Raw genomic sequence first — 14,177 nt, 5'->3', positions numbered from 1 at the left:
ACCATTTTCCCCCAACCACCAGGGGCAAAGTATTTTAGCCTAATATTCCTCTAGACTAAATGTGGTTTCCCTGAAGGCCTTGTCCAGAATGTGCTAGATGTGAAACCTCCTAGAGCTACCTCTGACTCCAGTTGTTTGAGTGGCTTTTATGTTTTATTCAGTTACATGTGCTCACCTGAAAAAGGTAGCCTTTTAGCCTTTGATAGGTTGGAGGAGTAATTTGCTTTTACAGTTAGCCAGACTCATTACGATTCCAGTGCCAGGTGACTCTAGTGGTAAAGAATCCACCTGCAAGTGCAGGAGGCAAATGATGTGGGTTCAATCCCTGGGTTGGGAAGATTCCCTACAGGAGGAAATGGCAACCCATTCCAGTATTCTTGCCTGGAGAATCCCATGGACAGAGGAGCCTGGTGGGCTACAGTCCATGGGGTACAGAAAAACAGCTGGAAAACCCTTCAGGGAAATGACTGAGACATTTTAGAAATAAAGACTGTTTTCCTACCAAGTAATTCATTACCTGGTGGACTGTAGCCCACCAGGCTCCACTGTCCATGGGATTGCAGAGTCAGACATGACAGAGCAATTTAGCATGCTTGCAAGATTCCAGTGATAAAGCTCAATTATGTTGAGACTTGACTTTATAGATGAGTTATGTTCCTGCCTGCAGCACAGAATTGAAAGAATCTGATAATACTAGAAATTGTTGGGGGAAAACACTTAACTCTGGAGGCATCAGCCATGGCTTGATTTACATCCACTGAATTGGAATGTTGTGTACATGTTTGTTTTTTCTTTCATTGTCAGAGCAGAGATGCTGTTTTGCAGTCTGCTCGACAGGGTTGCCCAGTAGGGTAATGCTGGCTAAGCTGAGCCTGTGACAAGCAGGGGCCACATTTCCTGCTGTAATTGTGAAGGCAGCAGGCTGAGACGGTGACCGTGCAAGCCTACTTGAGAAGAATATGAATTACTTGATAGGAAAATGGTCTTTATTTCTAAAATGTCTCAGTCATTTCCCTGAAGGGTTTTCCAGCTGTTTTTCTGTACTTGTTATTTAGGAGAACCCTTCTGACTCCAGAATCTCCCATACTGTCTGTGAGTTTCAAGGTGTGACTAATGCATCCGTATATCGGAGCTGACTCGCTGGAAAAGAACTTGATGCTGAGAAAGATTGAGGACAGGAAGAGAAGGGGGCGACGAGATGGTTGGATGGAATCTTCGACTCAGTGGACATGAGTTTGAGCAAACTCAGAGATAGTGAAGGACAGGGAAGCCTGGTGTGATGTAGTCCATGGGATCTCAAAGAGTTGGATGTGACTCAGCAACTGATCAACAACAACATATTAGAATTACATAGAGCACTTGTTAATAATTCCTGAGCTCACCCCAGACATACTGGCCTAGTTTCTGGACTGGGATGTGAAAATATGCATTAGAAAACTAATACCCAGGTGACACATAACAGTTTGAAAACCCAGGAATCGAACCTGGGTCTCCTGCATTGCAGGCAGATTTTTTACCAACTGAGCTTCAAGGGAAGCCCTAGGAGACTTTTAATGAGGGATTGACTAGAGGTTTGACCTTGTGCAGTTAAGAGGGGCTAGTTAGATGACCCATGAGTGTTTGGTGCTGAAGCCTGAAGTCCGAGTGCAGCAAAGGCTCCTGGGAAGGAACAATGGGTATAAAGGGAACTCAGCTGGATTGGAAACTACAAACTGGGGTGTGAGGGCATTCCTACCAGCCTCACCACCTCCAGATCTCTCACTTCAGTGATGGCTGCAAGGGGCTGAGTTCCCTACACCCAGCACAGCAGCTAGGAGCAGCTGCAGAGTGTCTGGCAGAGCCGAAGGCACCACCACGCCCATCAGAGGGGAACAAAAGGAAGACGGCACTGCCCATCTTCCCAGGTTGGCAGTAGCAGGCCCACACCTAGCAGGTGGGAAGGAAATTTAGGTTCAACCCACAGAGGAGGTGGCAACTGTGCCCATGGACAGTTTGGACCACAGGGAACCTGAAGGCAAGGAGAGCTGAGGGATAGGAACCTCCTCCTCGCATTCTGCAGGTCAGGACGGAGGGTAGGAGAGAACAGTTAACCTCCTGGGGCTTGTTTTCTCTTGGACAGAGAGGGGCTCCCAGTGTGTCTGCAGCTCAGTACATCCAGCGGAGGAAGGGGCCCTGACAATCCTGGCCACTGTCGCCCTCTCTGAGCAGATGCCCGGCGGCGGCTGTTCCAAAGGCATCTGTTCTCTCTCCTTGCGTGAGATCAGCTGCCCATGTGGCTCTCCCTGGTCTGAGTGGCTCCGTGGAGTGTGTATTCATCTTTGAAAATGTTTTTTCTATAATGGGAACATCTCTATTCAAGAAAACAGCCTGGGAAAACAAAAAACTGAAATCAAACATGGGGTGTGAATGGATATCCACAGGGCTGACTTGGAAAGTATAGGTGACCTAGGGTGTGATTTCGCACTTGGTCCTCAAGCAGACGTAGAGCCTGTGCCTTTTCTGCAGCGAGATGCTTCTGGAGGCGCCCTGCTAGAAGCTGTGGGTTTGGAAAAGGAGTTGGCTGTGATCCAGGGAGGCTGTGAGACCCTCACTCTTCAATAGACATCAGATCTACAGGCCACTCTCCGAGGCCACCGGATGGCAGTGTTGTCTTGTCTGGCTGGGTATCCCACAGCTGGGGGCCTGGTGTTCTATAAGGAAGTGGTTGCTGATCCAAGATCTCCCAATGCAGACTGCTGAGCTCCTGTGAGAGTCCTGGGCCTGATGGTAAATCCTTTTCATAACCTGGAAGGAGGGTTGCCTTGCTATGTGCTAAATCCCTTCACCCTCATATCAACATGGAAAAACAGGAGATAAACCCAGCACAGTTGGTAGTAATTTGTACTGGCAGAGAGAAATCAAAAGTTGGTAAGTAGTGATCTGTACGAGAGGTCCTGGGCAAGGTGCTGGGGTGGGAGGGAGAAAACATCAAAAGACAGCTTCTTTGGAAACAGAACTTCCGGGGTTTACTCAGGCAGCTGTCTGGTGGCAGAACTGAAATTAAGACTCAGCATTCATTTTATTCTCCTGGGCCCTGTCTCTGGGTTTTTTCTCTGTCTTCTGCCACCAGCAAATCCTTTTATTTCTTGTACTTGAATCTATTCTTTCAAATGGACTGTGAGGTTATGATACTCTTGAGGACCTGAGTCTACCAGTTCTGTTGAGACCCTTGGTTGAAGAGTCTATGTAGGTGCTCATGGTAGAAAACACCCACAAAGTCATGAGCACAGTCTCCCCTTAATGAAGTTCTAAATCCCAGCAAGCAGGCTGCTTACTTCAAGTAGTAACTACACCCCCAAGAAAATGCAAGAAAAGACTTGCTTTTCTGGCATTTAACTTAATGCCTTTGGTTTAATACGAGTTGGCCTATACTGCTTTCCTTTGCCATTGGCAAGGAATACTTCTGTTTTCCTTGAGTATCACAGATAATTTTGCCTTTCTTCTCTTTTGCTCAGAGAGAAACCTAGTAACCCTGAGGCTGGCCTGCCTTAAATGGAAAAAGTTTAAAAAGGAAAAAGGAAAGTCAGCCATTATAATGATCACATTTTCTAAGCCAAAGGTTGAAACACGCTGTAATGTAGGGTCTGACCAAATAGTTCAGTTCAAGGCTGTCTTGCAAATATTAGCACTTGTAATAAAAGTTCTAAGAGTATCTATTTAGTTTTGTTTTTCTTTCCTAAAACTTATTTTTAACTATTTCAAAAACTGCACCTGGATTCGTTTTCTTCGTTCCAATAGTTTCATTTACTTTTGAATTGACTGTGGAGAACCATGTGGCTGGCCTAGAGGTTGGCGACAGTGCTGGTCGATTTGTGATGATGTGTTGTTTTCCCTCTTTGTTTAGGATGCTGAGAGCATTCCCCCACAAACCCTGAAACGTTGGTTAGCTTCTCAGGAGATCGTCTCGAAGTTCAGCCCTGCTCTCACTGCTTCTGGGAGGAGTGCTGTGTACAGACCTCTGGAGCCTGCAGGCTGTAGACGGGGAGGCCTCCAGGAGACCTGCCAACTGCCGTACTCCTGGACTCCAGGGCCCTGAAAGGCTTTAATGCCATAAGGCGCTGCCCACCTGTGGGTTCCTTGTGAACTTTAGACCTCCATAATGACCACATACCATTAAAGATAAGTTTGAGGTCAAAGTTTTGTAAATCTAGAATTCTATGTGTAATGATTGCTTTTCTATTTTTGCCAACCTCCTCAAAATATATTGAGTTTGGATGCTACCTAATAACACACCTAGTGAAAAAAATCTAATCAGTGACTTGGTTTGAGCTGGCAAAAAATTAGTTTGTTTGACAGAGTATCTCACTTTTAGCCAGCCATGTTGACATCAATAGATATACCTGATCATTCCCTAATTAGTAACTAATAAAGACTGTTGTTTTCATGAGCCATAAATAGCGGGGCGGTGGGGTAGATAGGGCCAGGATGGAGCTAACTGCAGAGCAGATACCTGCTGTGGGTGAGGATTTTTGGGCAGTTAGGTGATGGCATGGCCAGGGTACTAGTCTTCTCTGTTGGATTATGAAGCTGAAACCCCAGCCTTTTTAGTAAGATGTGTACAAAGTCTCTGGTTGTCTGGAGAAAATCACAGAGAATTCTGACTTCCTTCAGGCTTCGCAAAGGTGAAAGGAGTTTTAACCTTGAGCACACATTACAAAATTCTAATAAAGGAAATTATATTGAAGAGTATAGAGTTTCACTCAAAAAACGTGGTAATAAATGCTGACAGGCAACATGTCCGCCACACAAAAATTAAAGAAAAACTCCAGAGAAAATCACCAATTCCTTTTTTTATTCCACTGGAAATTTGCACCAACGTCAAACATCAACACTTCAAAAATAAGAAACAAACACAATTTTTTTTTATGGTTTTCACAAACCAGAGGAAACAATTACTAATCTAAACTTATCAGGAAGTTTGGTGAAGCTTATTGTTCCATTTCCCTCATAATTCTGTAAGAAAAATAGGTTTTTGCTTTCATGCTGGACAAGCTTTGATGTGAGCTCTTCATTTGCTCAGAATTCACAGCGACTTTGAGCCCTCCTGGCTCGGGTGCCTCCTGTTCTGGGTCTTCTCTTTGACTTGGGTGTGGCTGCTGCTGCCTGGATTCGGTAATTCCCCAGAAGGGTTAGCCTTAAAAGTGCCAACATGCTTTGGTTTATTACAAGGTGCAAAATATTTTTTCCTTGAATTCCTCAAATGCCTCATTCATTCACATATTTTATTATGGAACATTTCAAATGCATACAAAAGAAGTTGAGAGACCAGTGTTATGAAACCCTATGCATCCTTCACTCACTTCAGTAACTACTCCTGACCACCATTATGTCATCACCTCCTCTCCCCAACCCCACACACCCCAAAGTGTTTTGAAGCAAATCCCAGAAGTCCTATAACTTCATCTGTAAATTTTTCAGCCCTCTAAAAAATAGTGAATCACAATAAACTGTGGAAAATTCTGAAAGAGATGGGAATACCAGACCACCTGACCTGCCTCTTGAGAAACCTGTATGCAGGTCAGGAAGCAACAGTTAGAACTGGACATGGAACAACAGACTGGTTCCAAACAGGAAAAGGAGTATGTCAAGGCTGTATATTGTCACCCTGCTTATTTAACTTATATGCAGAGTACATCATGAGAAAAGCTGGGCTGGAGGAAGCACAAGCTGGAATCAAGATTGCCGAGAGAAATATCACTAACCTCAGATATGCAGATGACACCACCTTATGGCCGAAAGTGAAGAAGAACTGAATAGCCTCTTGATGAAAGTGAAAGAGGAGAGTGAAAAAGCTGGCTTAAAGCTCAACATTCAGAAAACTAACATCATGGCATCTGGTCCCATCACTTCATGGCAAATAGATGGGGAAACAGTGGAAACAGTGGCTGACTTCATTTTTCTGGGCTCTAAAATCACTGCAGATGGTGATTGCAGCCATGAAATTAAAAGACGCTTACTCCTTGGAAGGAAAGTTATGGCCAACCCTGATAGCATATTAAAAAGCAGAGACATTACTTTGTCAACAAAGGTCCGTCTAGTTAAGGCTATGGTTTTTCCAGTGGTCATATATGGATGTGAGATTTGGACTATAAAGAAAGCTGAGCACCGAAGAATTGATGCTTTTGAACTGTGGTGTTGGAGAAGAGTCTTGAGAGTCCCTTAGACTTCAAGGAGATCCAATCAGTCCATCCTAAAGGAGATCAGTCCTGGGTGTTCATTGGTAGGACCAATGTTGAAGCTGAAACTCCAATACTTTGGCCACCTGATGCGAAGAGCTGACTCATTTGAAAAGACCCTGATGCTGGGAAAGATTGAGGGCAGGAGGAGAAGGGGGCGACAGAGGATGAGATGGTTGGATGGCATCACTCCAGGAATTGGTGATGGACAGGGAGGACTGGCGTGCTGTGGTTCATGGGGTCTCAAAGAGTCAGACACAACTGAGCAACTGAACTGAACTGAAAAGATAATGATCATATTTTAAAATATAATTGCAGTTTCATAATCATATTTTTAAAGATTAAATATAATTTCTTTAAACTTTTTTTTTTTTTGTCTGTCCTGGGTCTTCGTTGCCTTGCATGAGCTTTCTCTAGTTGTGGCGAACTGGTGCTACTCTTCACTGCGGTGCTTGGGCTGCTCATTGTGTAGGCTCCTCCCTGAAGCACAGGTTCTAGGCCCACAGGCTTCAGGAGTGGCAGTACAGGGACTCAGTAATTGCGGCTCGGGGGCTCTAGAGGGCGGGCTCAGTGTTTGCGGCCCACAAACTCAGCTGCTCTGTGGCATGTGGAATTTTCCCAGATCAGAGATCGAACCCAGGACCCCTGCTTTGGCAGGTGGATTCTTATCCACTGCTCCAGCTGGGACGTCTCTTAAGTACAACTTCTCAACCAAATTTCCAGTCTATGTTCAAATTTCCTCAATTGTTCTATGTTCAAAATTCCTCATTCAAATCTGGAACCAATCTCTCCAATCTTCCTCTCTCGATGATGTCTCTCTGTGTATCAATCTCTTTCAGTCTCTTTCTCAGTTTCTTGAAATTCAATTGTCCAGAAACTGGGTGATTTGTACTGCAGAGTTCCCCACTTCCTAGTGATTGCTGATTGAATTCCTATAGTTTAAGTTTTTGTGTTTTCCTATAAATTGGCAGTTAGATTTAGAAGCTGGATCAGATTCAATTCAATTTTTCATCAACAGAGTAATCTATTGATAAGTTTATATATCTTATCATTGCTTAGATCAGCAAATTTGACCTGTTGCTATTAGTTAAATAATAATCTACTGCGATGAAATATCTGAGTATCACTGACTGCTTTTGTTTATGCCATTAGAAGATAAACTTCAGTTTCTAAAAAAGCCACAGCCTTCTTTCAATCATAGGTCTCAAACTCAGACTGGGCAGAGCTTCAAAAGCCTTCTGCTTGTGCAGGTCAGATGTTTCTTTCCACCTGCCCTGGGGTGGAGGGTACCTGGTCTCTGCCCAAACTGCTCCAGGGATAAGGGTTCATCCACCCAGCCTGGCCCCTGGGCCACAGGAAGCGCCATCACAACATCTCAATTTCTCCTTCAGGGCAGTGCATTTTCTTCCAAGGTTTTTTGTTGGTTTTTTGTTTTTAAACAGGGTTTTTATCATGTTACCCTGCTCTATGTTAATAATGTAAATATCACTTGCTTCCCAGACTGTCTGTTCCCTGGATTGTCAGTCCCCTGGACTGAGGGTGTTTTGCTTGCTCTTGTGACTCTTCTTACAGTTCAGTCTCTGCGTCAACACTCTGTCTCCTATGCCTGCTTGTGGTCACTACCTTCATTTACATTTTATTCTGTGGGTAATAGAATAGTGCCCCCTCTGCCTTCACCTTCAGTATTCTTGTTGGGCTGTCTGGGGAGAGAGCCTCAGGGAACCTGTCGTCTGAGTGTCTGTTCCGGCCCATGAAGACGGCTCCTCTGGGCACGGGGGCAGAGAGTCCGTGTGGCTGGTACCTCTTATGGGAGGCCCAGGTGATAAGGTTCCCTTTTAGAAACTTAAGTCCAGCTATTTGCAGTGGTGACTCCTCGAGCTCCAGCTGGCCTCCTGCTCCTTGTCGGCAGGGCTCAGATCCCTCGCGGCCTTAAAAGGAAAGTCAGGCAGTGGGCTGCACAGGCGGCTTCTCTCTGAAAGCGCCAAGAGGATGGTTTGAGAGAGTGAGAGGGTGCCTCCCAGAGCTTGGCCTCAAAATAGCCTGGTCATCTTGAGCTTCCCTTAATAGCCAGCCATGAGTCAGCATCCACAGTCTACGTGAAGCCTTTGTTGACCTATTTGTACTTGTTTGTGCCACTCTGAAGAGCAGTTAAATTCAAACAATTACCTGATTATTCTCTCTTATTTCCCTTAAACTAAAGCCATCTTTAAGTTTCAAGGGTGTCCTCTTGTCGCTCTGATCTGTAATTGGGTGGCAGATAACATGTCACATCCACTTGTGAATGTGCCTCAGGGAGGCCCAGTGACACCAGCTCATTGTCACCTTCACCTTCAGATGGAGGGTTTGCATGTTGCCCAAGTGACATCAGTTTCTGGGCAGAAACGAAGTGTCTTGCCTTTCGAGTTGATTCCATCACTTCCCAGCCGTGTGGCTCAGACATCCTTACTTGTGAAATGTGAAACGTTAGTGCTTCCTCCCAAGGAGGAGCGGGTGACGTAAGAGCTTAGCCCAGAGCCTGTGGCACAGACAGTCCTCAGGGGATCACGGTTGTGACGAAGCCTCAGGCTGTTCCCATTCTCTGGAGGGCCCACAGCCCTACTCCGTCTATCTGCCTAGAAACTCTTACTTGTCCTTCTCCTTCAAACCCTTTGAATTCTGGCTCAGGGTGCCTCTGGGAAGCTACTCCGGCCTTGCTCCGGCCTCCTCCCTCCCCTCATCTCACTCCATCTCCTCTGGCAGTCGCTCTGCTCTGTGAAGGGTGACTGCTCACTGCGTGGTGACTTCCGGCTGCTGCCCTAGAGGGCAGAGACCTCACCCCTTTGCACTCTCTGTCTCTACATCCATGTCTATCACTACTGCTGGATAAATACTTGTTAAAATAATTAATTAAACTAACTCAGGGCTGTCTTGCATAGAACCTTCACTGGAAGCTATAAATGTCTTTGATTCTTGAAGAATTCTTTGTTACTAAATGCAATTTTGTAAGAAAAAACCTTCCCAGCATAGGGTGTTGGGGGGATGGGGGTCAATAGGGGGATGGGGTGGAAAAGATAAAAAGAATTCTTGGTGGTAGGAAGTCTGAGGAGCTGCTGCACTGGCCTCTCCTCCCATCCCACTAGGAGCTTGGCTCCGAACTAAGCACTCGTTTCTGAGCTTAGGCGGCAGCAGCTGCCGTGCAAGGTTAGGGTGTGGGGTCAGGGCTTCGCAGCTGACCAGGGCCTCCTGTCGATCCCGTCCTCTCTGCCATGCGTGTGCCCCTGCTGGCCTTCTGAGGACTGGCCTGCCATCCCCAGACACTCTCTAAGGTACCTTGGGGTCAATTTGCTGGAAATAGCCCTAAGATTTGGGACCAGCTCCTCTCACTTCTGCTGCTTGGCAGTTCATGCTCTATGCATGCAAAATTTTATAAATGACCTGGCGTGATATGGTAGCTATATTTTCAGACCCCCAAACTGAGTCTGTCAACCTAAGATTGAGTTCAGACTTGTGAACTGTTTTATACAAGAAGTCTTATAAAGTTACAAATATTAAATCATATTTTATGATGTTTTCTTTTCTTTTTTTTTTTTTTAATGTGGGCTATCTGAAGAAGACTCTTCAGAGTCCCTTGGAGAGCAAGGAGATCAAACCAGTCAATCTTAAAGGAAATCAACCCTGACAATTCACCAGAAGGACTGGACAAGAGCTGACTCACTGGAAAATAGCCTGATGCTGGGAAAGGTTGAAGGCAGGAGGAGAAGGGGGTGAACAGAGGATGGGATGGTTAATAGCCTCACCGACTCAGTGGACATGAGTTTCAGCAAGCTCTGGGAAATAGTGTAGGACAGGGAAGCCTAGCGTGCTGTAGTCCATGGGGTCGCAGAGTTGGACATGACTAAGTGAACAACAGCAGCAAAAAGGAAGGAAAAAAATCCCACTATCAACATCAACTTTCAATATTTTTATTTACTTCTTTTCAGGTTTCTGTATGTGTATTATTTGCCTGTATGATTTATATTTTTACAAAACTCAAACTAAACTTGCCATCTTCACCTCAAGTTTAAAATTTAATAGTGATTATGAGGCACCATGTCAGAAAAGTTCCCATTTATAATAGGAATTTGTATGGAACTCCCTGGCAGTCCAGTGGTTAGGACTCGGGGCTCTCACAGCTGGGGCCCAGGTTCCCAGATTCAATCCCTGGTCAGGGAACTGAGATTCCTCCCAGAAAAGGATACAGTGTGAATTTGTGAATCTGAGTTCCTAAAGCTTGAATATCTACAGATCTGATTTTATCTGTGGGCCCTGTATTTTGGATATTCTGTATTGGTTCTACATTTAACTCATTGTTGTTGCTTAGTCATGTCCAACTCTTTGCGACCCCATGGACTGTAGCACTCCAGGCTTCCCTGTCCTTAACCATTTCCCAGAGCTTGCTCAAATTAATGTTCATTGAGTTGGTGAGGCGATCCAACCATCCCATTCTCTGTCATCACCTTCTTCTCCTGCCTTCAATCTTTCCCAGCATCTGTGTCTTTTGCAATGAGTCAGCTCTTCTCATCAGGTGGCCAAAGTATTGGAACTTCAGCTTCAGGATCAATCCTTCCAATGATTATTCAGGACTGATTTCCTTTAGGATTGACTGGTTTAATCTCCTTGCTGGCCAAGGGATTCTCAAGAGTCATCTCTAGCACCATAGTTTGAAGGCATCAGTTCTTTGGTACTCAGACTTTTTTATTGCCCAGCTCTCACATCTGTAAATGACTACTGGAAAAACCATAGCTTTGACTATATGGACCTTTGTTGGCAAAAAAATGCCCTGATTTTTACTACCCTGTCTAGGTTTGTCATTGCTTTCCTTGCAAGGAGCAAGTGTCTTTTAATTTCATGGCTGCAGTTACCATCTGCAGTTATTTGGGAGCCCAAGAAAATAAAGTCTGTCACTGTTCCCATTGTTTCCCCATCTATTTGCCATGAAGTGATGGGACCAGATGCCATGATCTCCATTTTTTGATGTTGAGTTTTAAGCCAGCTTTTTCACTCCCCTCTTTCCCTTTCACCAAGGGGCTATTTAGCTCCTCTTCAGTTTCTGCCAATAGGATGTTATCATCTGCATATCTGAGGTTATTGATATTTCTCTTGGCAACTTTGATTCCAGCTTATACTTCATCCAGCCTGGCATCTTGCATGATGTACTTTGCATAAAATTTAAGTACTCCTTTCCCAAGTTTGAACCAGTCCGTTGTTCCACGTCTGGTTCTAACTGTTGCTTCTTGACCTGCATACAGGTTTCTCAGGAGGCAGGTCGGGTGGTCTGGTATTCCCATCTCTTGAAGAATTTTCCACAGTTTGTTGCGGTCTACATAGTCAAAGGCTTTAATGTAGTCAATGAAGCAGATGTTTTTCTGGAACTCTCTTGCTTTTTCAATGATCCAATGGATGTTGGCAATTTGGTCTCTGGTTCTTCTGCCTTTCTAAATCCAGCTTGAACATCTGGAAGTTTCGGTTAGACTTTGCCCTGCTTCATTCTGTACTCCAAGGCCAAACTTGCCCATTACTCCAGGTATCTCTTGACTCCCTACTTTTGCATTCCAGGCCCCTATGGTGAAAAAGACATCTTTTTTGGGTGTTAGTTCTAGAAGGTCTTATAGGTCTTCACAGAACTGTTGAACTTCAGCTTCTTTGGCATTACTGGTCAGGGCATAGACTTGGATTACTGTGATGCTGAATGGTTTGCCTTGGAAACTAACAGAGACCATTCAGTTGTCTTTAAGAGTGCACACAAGAGCTGCATTTTGGAGTCTTTGGTTGACTATGAGGGCTACTCCATTTCTTCTAAGGGATTCTTGCCCACAGTAGTAGATATAATGGTCATCTGAATTAAATTTGCCCATTCCTGTCCATTTTAGTTCACTGATTCCTAAAAAAAATTTTTTTTATTCCTAAAATGTTGATGTTCATTCTTGCCATCTCCTGTTTGACCATTTCCAATTTACCTTGATTCATGGACCTAGCATTCCAGGTTACTATGCAATATTATTCTTTACAGCATTGGACTTTACTTTCATAACCAGACTCATCCACAAATGGGTGTTGTTTCCACTTTAGCTCAACCTCTTCATTCCTTCTGGAGCTATTTCTCTGCTCTTCTCCAGTAGCGTTTTGGACACCTTCTGACCTGGGGGGTTCATCTTTCAGTGTCATATCTTTTTGCCTTTTTATACTGTTCATAGGATTCCCAAGAATGATGAAGAGGTTTAACATTCCCTTCTCTAGTGGAGCACATTTTGTCTACTCTCTCCAGCATGACCCGTCTATCTGGGGTGGCCCTACACAATATGGCTTGTAGTTTCATTGAGTTAGACAAGGCTGTGATCCATGTGATCAGTTTAGTTAGTTTTCTGTGATTGTGGTTTTCATTCTGTCTGTCCTTTGAAGGATGAGGATAAGGGTCTTGTGCAAACTTCCTGATGGGAGGTACTGGCTGTGGGTAAAACTGGGTCTTATTCTGGTGGGCAAGGCCACGCTCAGTAAGTCTTTAATCCAATTTCTGGTGATGGGTGGGGCTGTGTTCCCTCCCAATAGTTTGGCCTGTGTTCAGTAGTAGTAGTTGCAGCACAGGTTAATTGCTCCCTGGAGTGTAAGATCATAGCTCCCTGACCAGAATCAAACCTGTGTTACTTGCATTGTAAGGCAGATTCTTACCCACTGGACCACTAGGGAAGTCCCTCCTTTTTGCTAATCTGTGCTAATTTATAAGTAAGCAAAGACATTAAGAAAAATAAATAGATGCTATTAAACGGTGTCTGCAGTGTAAGTTCTGGATGATACCAGGACCTGCAGCCACATTGCAAAGCACTGGTGTTTTTTCAGTTTTTTGCCTCTTGACTCTTCTCCATGTCTTTTCTCGGAGCCCTTGTGATGTTCTCTGTGCAGAATGCACAGTGCCAGCTGGTCTTGCCCGAGTGCTCAGATTCCCAAGTCCACACTGGACAGTGAGTGCCCCTGTCCTCCCATGAGTCCTTCATGGGCCCTCCTGAGAGTCAGCCGAGACTCGCTCTGTGAGAGAACTGTGTAGCATTTTCACCCTAAAAAGGAGCTTGCCTGTGTGAAGGACCCTACCCCTCTGAGGAAGGTGCTTGGGCGATGCTGCTGTGTGGCCCTGCTAACTTCACTGCACCTTCCTCCAGGTTGCAGACGGGGGCTCTGGCTTCAAGACAGCTCAGGGGAAGTCCTCTCTCTTAGACCCAATTCCAAAGTGGATAAAACATTTCTAGCTAAGTTTTCGCAAAGATGGAGTGGTGGAAGTCATAGTATATTAATCTTAGTGGCTGAGTCCCTCCCATATTCCACATCTTTCTATTATTTCTTACCCATTTTAAGTTCCCCACCAGTTAACTTGTAATTAAAGATTTTAATGAAAAAATTATTTTCATTGGTATTTAATATCCTTGTATTTAAATTACAAAATCCTATTCTGCATCTCATAAAATCAATTTTTCTCAAGCACATGGCTTTTTGTTTTCTGATTGACTGGATGGGAGAATTCACACACCACACACACACACACACACACACATTCTTCTCTGGAAAAAAAAATCTATTTTCTTGGAAAGACCACATCTATCTCTCTATTCTCAGTCCTAAAATAATCATAAGGCTTACTGAAACTTCATTTTCTTCCCTAGATCCATTGAAACTTAATTCCTAGTTCCTGCTTGTCTTGAACCCGGAGGACTCCTGGGGTTTCCACGCTAATCTCTGGGCCCCCACGTCCTTCCTGGTCCTTTCCACCCTCCACAGACTACAGACGTAATCTTCCTATAACGCAGTTCTGACCATGCCAGTTCCGTCCTTAGAATTATTTATTGCTTTTTGTTTTTTATTCACTTTAAGAATATAGTCAATAAATAAAAGTAACCCTTGTGGGATATGAATTAGAAGATAAATTTGGGATTAACAGATACACAGTATTATATATAA

Source organism: Cervus canadensis, chromosome 33 (assembly GCF_019320065.1).
Source record: "Cervus canadensis isolate Bull #8, Minnesota chromosome 33, ASM1932006v1, whole genome shotgun sequence".
Lineage (NCBI taxonomy): Eukaryota > Metazoa > Chordata > Mammalia > Artiodactyla > Cervidae > Cervus > Cervus canadensis.
The sequence above is the reverse complement of the archived record's forward strand: the minus strand, read 5'-3'. Positions refer to the sequence as shown.